The sequence below is a fragment of the Vombatus ursinus genome, unplaced genomic scaffold, assembly GCF_900497805.2.
Source record: "Vombatus ursinus unplaced genomic scaffold, bare-nosed wombat genome assembly UNPS02004422.1, whole genome shotgun sequence".
Classification (NCBI taxonomy): domain Eukaryota; kingdom Metazoa; phylum Chordata; class Mammalia; order Diprotodontia; family Vombatidae; genus Vombatus; species Vombatus ursinus.
The window spans coordinates 185,663-198,527 of record NW_020944200.1 but is presented as its reverse complement, the minus strand read 5'-3'; positions in this window follow the sequence as shown (position 1 = coordinate 198,527).

Below are 12,865 nucleotides of genomic sequence, written 5' to 3'. Positions count from 1 at the left end.
TCTCAAAAGGGCAGTACTGTCCTCTTGGATTTTAGAACCCATAAGTGACCTGACCCTAAAGATTAAACAGGGTATGAAGCAGACTCCCAGGATGAGAAGAAGATGACAACTGATGTAGACCACCAACTCAAGAACCCAGACATGGGCTGAAGTTTGCAGTTACTCCCTTTATGAACTAAGCCTTTTTCTCCTTGCTACTGTCCTCTCATAACGGAAGTAGCAATTTTTTTTCTTTCACTTTTATGTTATTTAGGTTGTGATTAATGAAAATTTTGCTATTTATGGTAAAAATTCCTGGGACTGTAATTTGTTTTGAGCTTTGATTTCAGGAATAGTTGTCTGAATTGTCACAAAGCCAATAATAGAAAATGACATGTGCAGCAGTCTAAGGACTGCTAAAGTGGATGTATGTTCCTGGGAAAGGTTGTGAAAATGATTTAGGACACAGCTTAATCAGGATGCTCCTGACTTTATTTCCCCATTGTGTTATTTCCTTTCTGGAAAAAGAAAATTCTCACCTGGTTAATCCTGTGCCTTGCTTTAAAACTCTGTAACTACATGATTGGCTAACAGATGTTACTCATGTGTGGAATCAAACAATTAAGGGGGTTTTCGCCCTGTTATACGATAATTATGTCCCTCTTTCTTTCCTTTTATAGCAAATTTTATAATCAAGAAATTTTTCAAAATCATGTTTCAAATTAATGTTCCTCATTGACCTTCAAGGGTCATTCTGATCTTTTTGGCTGAAAGGAGGGATAAGAAGGAAATTTATAATTTTCACATTAATCAATATATGTGTAAGGAATATACCAATAATTTAGTTTTCTCAAGAGCTGACTCTCTGACTTGGGAGTAAGAGCTCACAAAGCAGCTTAAACTTATAAATCAAAACTCTGACAACACTCACAATCACTGGACCTTAAGTGAAGTGAATCAAAGATTTTAGAATCTGTTCCTGCCACAGAACTCTGGTTTTGTACTTTAGGGGAGGTGGTCACAACCCCCAAAACCTCAACTCCAGAATTGTTGTATTGTAAAGTTGTATTATGGGGTTCTTGTGGTAAACCACTGAATGATTGTAATCCACCTTCCCCCCTCTTTCAATTTAAGTATATAACCTGTGCTTTCACTTCAGCTAAGAGAAAATTCCTCACTCTGAAATTAATTAGGTAGTTTAGTTAATTAATGGTATACCTGCCTCTAGGCCTGCTTTGTGTGGCCCCGAGCATTCTCAGGTTAGAGACTGGCTTAGCAAAAAAATCCTGTTAACAGTACCATAGAAAATGAAGTAATATCAATACTAAACATACTCAGAGAAGAAGTTAAGTGAATTGTAGGAAGAAATAGATAGCAAAACTATACTGGGGGGGACCTCAACCTCCCCCTCTCAGAATTAGATGAATCTAACCACAAAATAAACAAGAAAAAAATTAAGAAGGTGAATAGAATTTAAGAAAAGTTAGATATGGTAGACCTCTGGAGAAAATTGAATGGAGATAGAAAGGAATATACTTTTTCTTGACAGTACATGGCACCTACACAAAAGTTGACCTTGGATTAGGGCATAAAAACCTCACAATCCAATGCAGAAAAGCAGAAAAGTTAAATGCATCCTTTTTAGATCATAATGCAATAAAAATTACATGTAATAAAGAGTCATGGAAAGATAGACTAACAAGTCATTGGAGTCTAAAAAATCTTATCCTAAAGGATGAATAGGTCAAACAATAGAAACAATCAATAACTTCATCTAAGAGAATGACAATAATAAGAAAACATGCCAAAACTCATGGGATGCAGCCAAAGCAGTTCTTAAGGGAAATTTTATATCTCTCAATGCTTACATGAATAAAATAAAGAAAGAGAAGATCAATGAATTGAGCATGCAACTAAAAAAGCTAGATAAAGAATTAAAAATCCCCAATTAAATATGAAATTAGAAATTCTGAAAATCAAAGAAGAGATTAATAAAATTGAAATTGAGAAAACTATTGAATTAGTAAATAAAAGTAAGAACTGGTTTTATGAAAAAAAACAATAAAGTAGATAAACAAACCAAATTATCAAAATCAAAAAATGAAAAGAGTGAATACACCACCAATGAAGAGGAAATTAAAACAATAATTAAGAGCTATTTTGCTCAACTGTATGCCAATAAACCCTAGCAATCTAAGTGAAATGGATGAATATTTACAAAACATAAATTGTACAGATAAACAGAGAAGGAAATAAGATACTTAAATGACACCATTTCAGAAAAAAAATTGAATAAGCTATCAAGAAGGAATCCTACCAAATTCTTTTTACAATACAAATATGGTTCTGATACCTAAACCAGGAACAGCTAAAACAAAGAAAGAAAATTATAGACTAAATTCCCCAATGAAAATTGATGCAAAAATTTTAAGTAATATTACTAAAGATATTTTATCAACTGATAATGAGGATAATATATTATGACCAAGTGGAATTTATACCGGGAATGCAGGGTTGGTTCCATATTAGGAAATCTATCAGTGTAATTGACTATATCAATAACAAAATTAAGAAAAAATCATTATTATCTCAATAGATGTGAAAAAAGCTTTTGACAAATATAGCACCAATTCTTATTAAAAATATTTTAATATGATAAGTAACATTTATATATTTATTTTCAACCAATTTTCCCTGGTACTTAGCTCAAATCTGAGTGGTTAGAGTTCTATAACAACATGACTTTATTAAATTAATCATCACTCTTTTGTGGTTATTCTATTCACCAAATCACAGGTGGTAATCTTCCAAAGTCTTCCAGACTATGTAAACATTATTTGTTGACATTTACTAAATATAAAGTTTCTTTTCTAAAATAATGTATTCTTCAAAGCGAATGCAATCTTCTAATGAATAATTGAAATGAAAATGTAGCTCACCAAATAGAGTACAATGCTGTGTTACAAGATGATAGTCACCATTAAATTAGATGGCTCTAAGCAGAGCCATTTCTCCAACAATTTTACAAAAGAGAGTGTTTGCCAGTAAATGTGGACCTTGAACCTAATACAAATCATGAAGATGAGTAGAGACTTTTGTTTTCACTGTACCCAAAAGTACACAGAGATGAGCACATTACTGAGAACAGATGGGAAAATCAAGATCATGAAGTACTTTATATAATGTACTATAACTGTGAAAATTAAAAGTTAAAAAAAAAGTTTCAAATCAAACTTATTTTTGGCTGGACCATCATAGACACCAAATGTTTTTGGGACTTGTGTAAACTACTTTTCTGATCTTGCTGGAAAGGCCAAAAGAAAGTTTTCCATACGACACTGGATGGTACTTTTTTGTTGTTGTTGTTGTTGTTATTTTCTGGAAGGCAGGAAGGGAATAATTCTGCGTATTCAATAACCACAATTAATCTATTAAAAATACTTCAATATATCCTTGATCTCTTTGGCATGTATGCTCTCTCCATGAGTGTATATTATAGCTCAACCACACCTTGTAATCCTGTGAAATTTTGTGGCATAATAATAATTATAATTATAACTAGCATTTATATTGAACTTTAAGTTTTGCAAAACACTTTACAAATATTTTATCCTCATAATAAATGTAGGAGGTAGCTGCTATTATTATTCCCATTTTACAAATTATAAAATTAAAGCAAACAGAAGCTGTGATTTGTCCAGAGTCATATACCTAATAAGTTTCTGAGGTAAGATTTGAACTCAGGTTTTCCTGTCACCAGGTCCAGTGCTCTATTCACTGTGCCACCTTGCTTGCAGGTGATTTTCCCTAAACCTTTCTTAAAGGACCTACTCATTACATTTCCTTTAAAATATTTTGTGGGTGTTAATGAAGCATTAGGGCTGTGAATACTCCAGACCTCCTTTTACTTAATCTTTTGCCAAGGACATGGCCTGTCTATTCCTGCAGTAAGTAGGGCACACCCTATTTTTCACTATACTGGGAAGTGGTGGTAAACTTCCCTGGTGGCCAGTAAGGCAAAGGCATCCCACCCACCTGATGCTCAGGAAAATGGGTACAGAAGTATCCCTACCTTCAGGCCCTCTTAGGAAATACTTATCCCAACCATCCCACGGCCGAAGAAATCCCATACCCTAGCTTGCTACCCCGATAGAACTTGCCCCCCCATAGTAAAACCTTAAAAAATTTCCTGCAGTCTTCTTCCAATTGAGAGTTCATACCTCTGAACCCAAGACCATAAGTGGGTCCTTCATTCTTGGAATATGCTAGGGGAAGTTCTGACCTTTCTTTAGGCATTACCTAAAACTCTAGTCAACTGCTCCCCCAGTTCCCTTCTCCTCCCTGATATCCACCATTTGCCTCTGAACCTCATTGTACCCATTGCCAACTCCTGGCTATTGTGTCAATGTGCTGTCAATAAATCTGTCTCTGAGTACCTTGTTGTACCTCATGAATCTTGTTGGGTTCAGTGGTGGGCAGTTCTCCTAATACATGAAATACTGTCCAGGGCTCAAAACCTCAGCAGCCACTCCACTATCCTGATGAGCATGGAATTGATTCAGTATGTGAATGTACATCTGTAGAGCTGTAGGTCTCAACCTTGTGCCCTAGCATCATCAAACTCCTCCTTCTTTAGCCTGTGAATAGCTTATTAGAACTGGGACTAAGTTTTGGGGACCCTATACCAAGAACTCACTCATCAGACCCCAAGTTTCAGCAAACAAAGATTTCCACTTCTTAAGAACTGCTCTATTAATATAGGAACTAGATAACGTGTGAAACACCACCAAAATTGTTGGCACTGCCAAACCATTCAGTGTTAGAAATGGATATGATTATATCAGTGGACATGACATAAAATTTTGTATATACCACTTTATACTTTGCTGCTACACCCTGAGGACTGCGGTATCTTTCCTAACTTTGAGCTCAATACTTCTGTATGTGCTATCTCCCTCAATAGAATATGAACTCCTTTGGAGCAGTGGTTGTCACGTTTTTCTATTTCTATCTCTCTTGTTTGGCACAGTACTTTCATGTAGCAATCATTCAATAAATATTTTCTTATTCATTCATTTTAGTGATTCATGATCATTTACTTTCAAGAAAAGGAACAGATTTTGAGATCAATAGCTATGTTAAAAAAAATCACATCAGTCCCATAGAACAAGCCATACTTTTTTCTTCTAATAACCCACTTTTTAGATCAATTAAAAAATACAACAAACTGGGATATACATTATAATATAATATACTGATGAATGTTCATCACAATGTATTGAGTCATGAAGAAGAATCTAAATTACACTATCCTGTTTAAGAAGTCAGTAAATTACGTCTTAGTTGCTTTCATTTTCTTCTACTCTCAGTATAATATACAATAGATTAAATAGGAAAAACTATTTTAAAGTGAATATAATGTGATTGTTCAAGTTTTTACTGATAAGCTTTACATATTTTCAAATAGTTTTTTGAAAGTTTGATACTTAAAGAGATGTTTCAGAAATCTAGAAAATTCATTCACATTTTGTACCTAATTCCAATGATGCCAGAAAGATGAGGTGGTGTAGTTATTGCCTATGGTGTAGTTATACATACAAGTGGGCAGCTAAGAGTCTCAGTGGATAGAGCACCAGATCTGGAGTCAAGAAGACCCAAGTTCAAATTCTACCTCAGACATTAACTAGCTGTGTGACCTTAGGCAAGTCACTTAACTCTGTTTACCTAAGTTTCTCATTGTTAAAATGAGCTGAACAAGAATATGGCAAACCATTCTAATATGGTAAAGACCAAGCAAACCCCAAATGGGGTCATGAAAAGTTGGACATGACTGAAATTACTGAACAATAACAACAAATGCATACAATTACTTTGGATGTGGGAATTCTCTTCCCTGGTAAAGGTTACAACCTGTCTATTTAACAAAAACTGGTAGGAAAACGAAAATAGTATAGCAGAAACTAAGCATAGACCAACATTTTACACCCTACACCAAGATAAAGTCAAAATGGATATATGATTTACATATAAAGGCTGATATTACAAGTAAACTAGGAAAGCAAGGAATAGTTTACCTGTCAGATCTATAGAGAAGAATTTATGACCAAACAAGATATAGAGAACGTTATGAAATGCAAAACAAATGATTTTGATTACGTTAAATTGAAAAGTTTTTGCACAGTCAGCACAACCAAGATTAGAAGGGAAGGAGAAAGTTGGCAAATGATTTTTACAGCCAGTGTCTCTGATAAAGGCCTCATTTCTAAAATGTATAGAGAACTGAGTCAAATTTATAAGACTACAAGTCAGTCCCCAATTGATAAATAAATGGTCGATGGATATGAACAGGCCATTTTCAGAAGAAGAAATTAATGCTATCTATAGCCATATGAAAAAATACTCTAAATCACAAATGATTAGAGAAATGCAAATCAAAATGACTCTAAGGTACCACATCACATGTATCAAAATGCAGATTGAAACATAATATTTGATCTACTCTTTTCTTTTGTTGTTTTGTTTCTTATTTCTTATAGTTCCTCCCATTAGCTCTAGTACTTCTTTACAATAGGACTAATGTGAAAATAAAAAAAATAAATAAAATCCCTTCTAGTTCCAAAATTATGTAGTGCTATCATTAAGAAAGTCTGTTAAAAACCCCAAATCCCAAACCAGGTGGGATGTATAGAAAGGAATGGAAATAACAGTCTAGACTGACCATGGGTACCACCTACTTATATTTGTTTGAGTCAAGAGGATGAATGATCAGAAAAGTACGACAATCCTTAAAGAAATAATGCCATTACACAAGAGATAGGAATAATGAGTTCTGTGTGAGAATTAAAGCTATCCTGATGAAAATTCCAGGTTTAGATGCCAAGAATCCTCTGAGGTTCATTTCTCATTAGATGCTTATTCCTGTACAAATATGAATCCAATAGAACTTCATAAATCACTACCTTGGAGATATAGATAGTTAACAAAATGTATAGCCATCTATGTTTTTATTATATAACTAAGGTTCTCTTAAATAAAAAACCTAAGCTTGTGATTAAGTAAAATGGAGATTTCATTGTATTTTTTAATCTCCTTCTTTACTGGAAGACTGCAGTGTCATTTCTAACTGCTTTCATTGTACTTATCTCTGAAAATCTCCCAGTCCCTTAGAAATGTGTCAAATATAAGTAAACATGTATTCAATAGAATGGGGCAGCTAGGTGGTGCAATGGGTAGAGTGCCAGGCCTGGAGTCAGGAAGACTCATCTTCATGAATTCAAATCTGGCCTCAAATACTTATTAGCTATGTGACCCTAATCAAGTCACTTAACCCTGTTTGACTCTGGCAAGCCACTGGCAATCTCCACTTCAGCAAATCAGCAGGAGATTCTGAGCCCTATGGTGGTGGAGCAGGCAAGTGCCAAAAACAGGCACACAACAACCACCATCACCAATTCCAGCTCAGCACCAGGTATGCTACCAGATGCATCTGAGGCCCCAGCACACAAACCATCAACCAGGACCCTAGCTCAAAGCACAAGAAGTCTGAGTCAGTGCCTCCTGTGACCCAGAAGCAGAGACAAACTTCAAAAGTCACAAAAAAGGCAAATAACATGAGCAAGAAGTAACAAAGAAGAACAATGATCATAGAGAAGGATCTTGGTGACAGGGAAGATCAAAACACAAATTCAGAAGAGGATAACATTGTCAGTAAACTCACATCCAAAACCTCAAAGGGGAATATGAACTGGTCTAGAGCCCAAAAAGCCTTCTTGGAAGAGTTCAGGAAGAATTTTAAAAATCAAATTGGAAAGGTAGAAGAAAAATCGAACAATTCCTCTAAAAATAAAATTGACGAAAGGGAAAAAGAAAACAATTCCTTAAAAAATAGAATTGGCCAAATGGAAAAGGAGGTAAAAAGCTAGCTGAAGAAAACAATTCATTAAAAATTAGAATTGGGCAAGTGGAAGCTAACAACTCTATGAGACATCAAGAATCAGTGAAACAAAATCAAAAGAACGAAAAATTGAATTGAATCAAATATTTTGTAGGATATTGTAGATTATTCTGAGCAGTTCAAAATTATAGATAATAAATACACAAAATCAAAATCACAAATTTTTGAACTGAGGGTTAGACCATCATTTTACAAACAAGGAAACTAAAGAGTAGAGAAGGAGAATAGTTTGATCATTACATGGCTAGTATGTAGCAGAACCCAAGCTCAAACCCCAATGTTGTGGATCTTCTGGCAGTGCTGGTTCCACTATAGCATGTTTCTGCACATAGTCATTTTGTATGGATGCATATTAAAAGAACACCTTACCTGAGGTAAACCTACAACAGCCACAATCATCCAGAATACTACCTAGGTGGTTCACAACACAGAGTTCCGGATTTTGTTTGAGGAAGATCTAAGTTCAAATCCTGTCTCAGAAACTTAGTATCAGCATGACCCTGGGCAAATGACTAAATCTCTTACATTCCCTCCTCAGTTACCTTAACAGTAAAATGAGAGTAATGGCACTTACTTCCCAGAGTTGTAAGGATCACATGAGAAGAAATGTAAAGTATTTTGTAAACCTTAAGCACACAAATAATAGCTATTGTATTGTTAACCCTATTAACCTAACATTTAAAGCCCTTTGATGATCTAGAATAGATGTCACAAAGTCCCATACTATTATCACATACTTTATTCCATAGAAGAGGCACGGTCATGTCCTACTCTTTGTCACCCCACTTGGGGTTTTCTTGGTAAAAATAAAATACTGTAGTAGTTTGTTATTTCCTTCTCCAGGTCATTTTATGTATGAGGAAACTGAGTCAAACAGGGTTAAGTGACTTGATCAGGGTCACATAGCTAATAAGTATTTGAGGCCAGATTTGAATTCATGAAGATGAGTCTTCCTGACTCCAGGCCTGGCACTCTACCCATTGCACCACCTAGCTGCCCCATTCTATTGAATACATGTTTACTTATATTTGATACATTTCTAAGGGACTGGGAGATTTTCAGAGATAAGTAGAATGAAAGCAGTTAGAAATGACACTGCAGTCTTCCAGTAAAGAAAGAGATTAAAAAATACAACAAACTGGGATATACATTATAATATAATATACTGATGAATGTTCATCACAATGTGTTGAGTCATGAAGAAGAGTCTAAATTACACTATCCTGTTTAAGGAGTCAGTAAATTATGTCTTAGTTGCTTTCACTTTCTTCTACTCTCAGTATAATATACAATAGATTAAATAGTAAAAACTATTTTAAGGTGAATATAATGTGATTGTTCAAGTTTTTACTAATAAGCTTTACATATTTTCAAATAGTTTTTTGAAAGTTTGATACTTAAAGAGATGTTTCAGAAATCTAGAAAATTCATTCACATTTTGTACCTAATTCCCAATGATGCCAGAAAAATGAGGTGGTACCACATAACATTGCCTATGGTGTAGTTATACATACAAGTGGGCAGCTAAGAGTCTCAGTGGATAGAGCACCAGATCTGGAGTCAAGAAGACCCAAGTTCAAATTCTACCTCAGACATTAACTAGCTGTGTGACCTTAGGCAAGTCACTTAACTCTGTTTACCTAAGTTTCTCATTGTTAAAATGAGCTGAACAAGAATATGGCAAACCATTCTAATATCTTTACCAAGCAAACCCCAAATGGGGTCATGAAAAGTTGGACATGACTGAAATTACTGAACAATAACAACAAATGCATACAATTACTTTGGGTGTGGGAATTCTCTTCCCTGGTAAAGGTTACAACCTGTCTATAGTTTGTAGTCTCAGAATGTTAAAGTCACAGTGACTTACTGTGATAACTAGGCAAGTTAAAATGTCAGAGGCAGGATTTAACACTCTTCTTGACTCCAAGTTCAGTGCTTTATCCACTATTCCAAACAGTTATTTATACCCATGTGGGGGGAAAATACATTCTCAATTATCATTTCCCCAAACTTGAAGATATAGTCAACAATGGGAAGTTTGGGTTCAAGTGCCCATGGGAAGGATTCTTAACTTCTCTGGGCCTACTATGTTTGATCAGCATTCAGTTCTTTTTCTGGAGGTGGATAGTAATTTTCATCATGAGGCCTTTGGGATTGTCTTGGATCATTGCATTGCAGAGAATAGTAAGTCATTCACAGTTGATCATCATACTATATTGCTGTTACTGTGTACAATGTTTTCCTGGTTCTGCTCACTTCACTTTGCATCAGTTCATGTAAGTCTTTCTTCATGTAAGTCTTTCAGGTTTTTCTGAAGGCATTCTGCTCATCATTTCTTGTAGCACAATAGTATTTCATCACAATCATAAAATACATCTTGTTATACTATTCCCCAATTTGTGGATGTCCACTCAATTTCCAATTGTTTTCCACTTCAAAAAAGATCTGCTACAAATTACACCATTCTTGAATAATGTAAAATACTTTTTCAGAGAAAGAGTGATTCTATACTATCACATGCTCAGTTGATCAAGAGATGTCCAAGACCTAGGTAAGAATTAACTGTAAACAAGGCATACTATGAATCAGCTCTGATCAGGAATGTTTCCCTGTAGCATTCAACAGCTAAATGAAAGAACAAAAAGATAAAGGAGGTAGAAGGAAAGAGGTATCTACCTCACATAGCTCACCTGAGAAGTAATGCAAAAGATGATGATCTAGGCCATCAATCTTAATAATCACAGTATAGGTTAATGAAATGAATAAGTGAATGAATAAATTAAAATGAATGTGCAGAACATTAGGCTACATTCATCTTCTTTGGTACTCAGTTCCTTTTCTTAATTGATTCAAGGGACCCTATCTTTTGGCCTAGAGACATCTATAAATTTTTGCTGATTAAATTCCAATCCAAGGCATTGAACCTCATTAGCTTCCTGTTCCTAGCTTGCTTGCCTCTGTCAGTTATCATCCTAATCACTCCCCTACCCCTCCTCTTTCTTCCCTCTTCACATCCCATTGCCTCATCCTTCCAGCTGAGGGCAGCTGGTGACTGTAGAAACTGAAAAAAAGTTGTTTCACCACAATGGTTCAGAGATGATTTGTGAGGAAAAGAGTTACCTGCTGCAGACAGCATAAAGAAGCAGGAATCCCACAGTGAATACATTGAATACATGGAATGGCCAGACTAGGACAGGGGATGAGGGGATGGAGAGGGGTGGCAGCAGTGTTTCCAAATTTATGGATGATCTCAGCATGAGATTCTTATGCTTGGGTTAAGGGATCCTGGGGAATTTTCATTGGGGGGATCTTTTGGACAAGGATTACTATTTCTCTGTTTGTTATTGCTGTTTGTTTCTGTCAGTAAAAACAAACAAAAAACTTTTGAGGTCTTAATACCTGACATATTTGTAAGCATGGAATTGGCAGCAGATTTTTGGACTATCCAAAAGAAAAATTTCCTCAGATATCTGGGAGAAGACTTGAGCCTAGTGAAATGTGATTACTCACAAAGTTGTAACACCTACACTTAGTATTTATAGTCACCATGGCAAAAATTGTTATAGGACCAAACTTCTGCAGTGGTGGAATAGGTGGCCATTCATGTGGCATGTTTTCAGGAGGATCAGTTAAGTCTCAAATCTAACTTTCCAAACCTAGGCCTTATTTCACTTTGACTCTTTGTTCTTGGTCAAAATGCACATAACCCTAAGAGGGCTAACATTAAGGTGTTATTTAGACTTTAGTGAAAGTAAATAACTAGAGGACCAATTTAAGTGGGAAAAAAGAAGAAAAGGGCATGAGGACACCTAAATAGGAGAAAGTGACTGGGTGAACCAAATATAAACATCACTTGTTAAATAATTTTGCCAAGAAATGACTCTGCCTGTAAAGTTTTCACATGATTTAAGGCAGGAACATAGGTTATGAAATGTAATTTAAGTCTTCCACGTTACCAATTCTCATGTCCTGCAAAACTAAAATAACATATTTCTCTTTGTTTTATGAGATCAGTACTACAAGGACTGGCCTCCCTATGAGGTCTAATTTTTCTCATAAGAAAAATCTTTATAACGGTCATGTGGTCAACTTATAATACCTAAGGGGAAAATACAAACTTTGTAGCCTGCACTCAGTAACTGGCTAGGCAACATCCTGTTGCTAATATCACACACAGTTTTATCTCTCTATTTTTCTAATGCATAATACACACCTTCCAGATTTTAGAATTTTAATAGTAAGTTTTTCTGTGGGAAATATTCTTAATGACTAGGATATTTTTTTCTCTTAATACAAAATCACATAAAAATGTAGTTAGTGATCTAAGAAACTGTGTTTTAGAATATACATTTTCATTAGCTGAATAAAAAAAATCTCTTAATCCTTTAATGAGGACATTAAATTCCAATTCACTTACTTTAGCAAATCAAACATTTGTAATAAAGTAGCTCTTTTCCCTCCTGCTAGCTGTTTTTTTTTGTTTTTTTGTTTAGAAATCACTTCTTCAACATCTTCTGAACCTCATTGGAACGCAACACAGTCTTGTTCCTGAATAGAGAATTTCCCTCCTCTTTTGGTCTGTTTTCATTTCTCATGTAATCTTAGAATCAAAGAGTTTCTTAACTTAGCTTACTCAGCTTCTAGTCTCGTATCTGCTAGCACTGTAATGCCTGTTACAAACTGAGATTCATCTTGATGTTAGAGTTATTCAGTATGTAGGATTCTTTAGTGCTTCTGCCCCACTGCCTCCCACCGGTTTCCAATATAATCCTGATAGCTCCAAGGATTTTCAGAGTATAAAATGATTTTTTTTGTTAAAAATCTAGTTTGCCCAAGTAAAGAAATAAAAGGTTTCTACTACTTAAACCTTTATTTTTTAATTTAAAGCTATATAAAATCACAGAAATTAAGAATTATAAGTAATCTTAG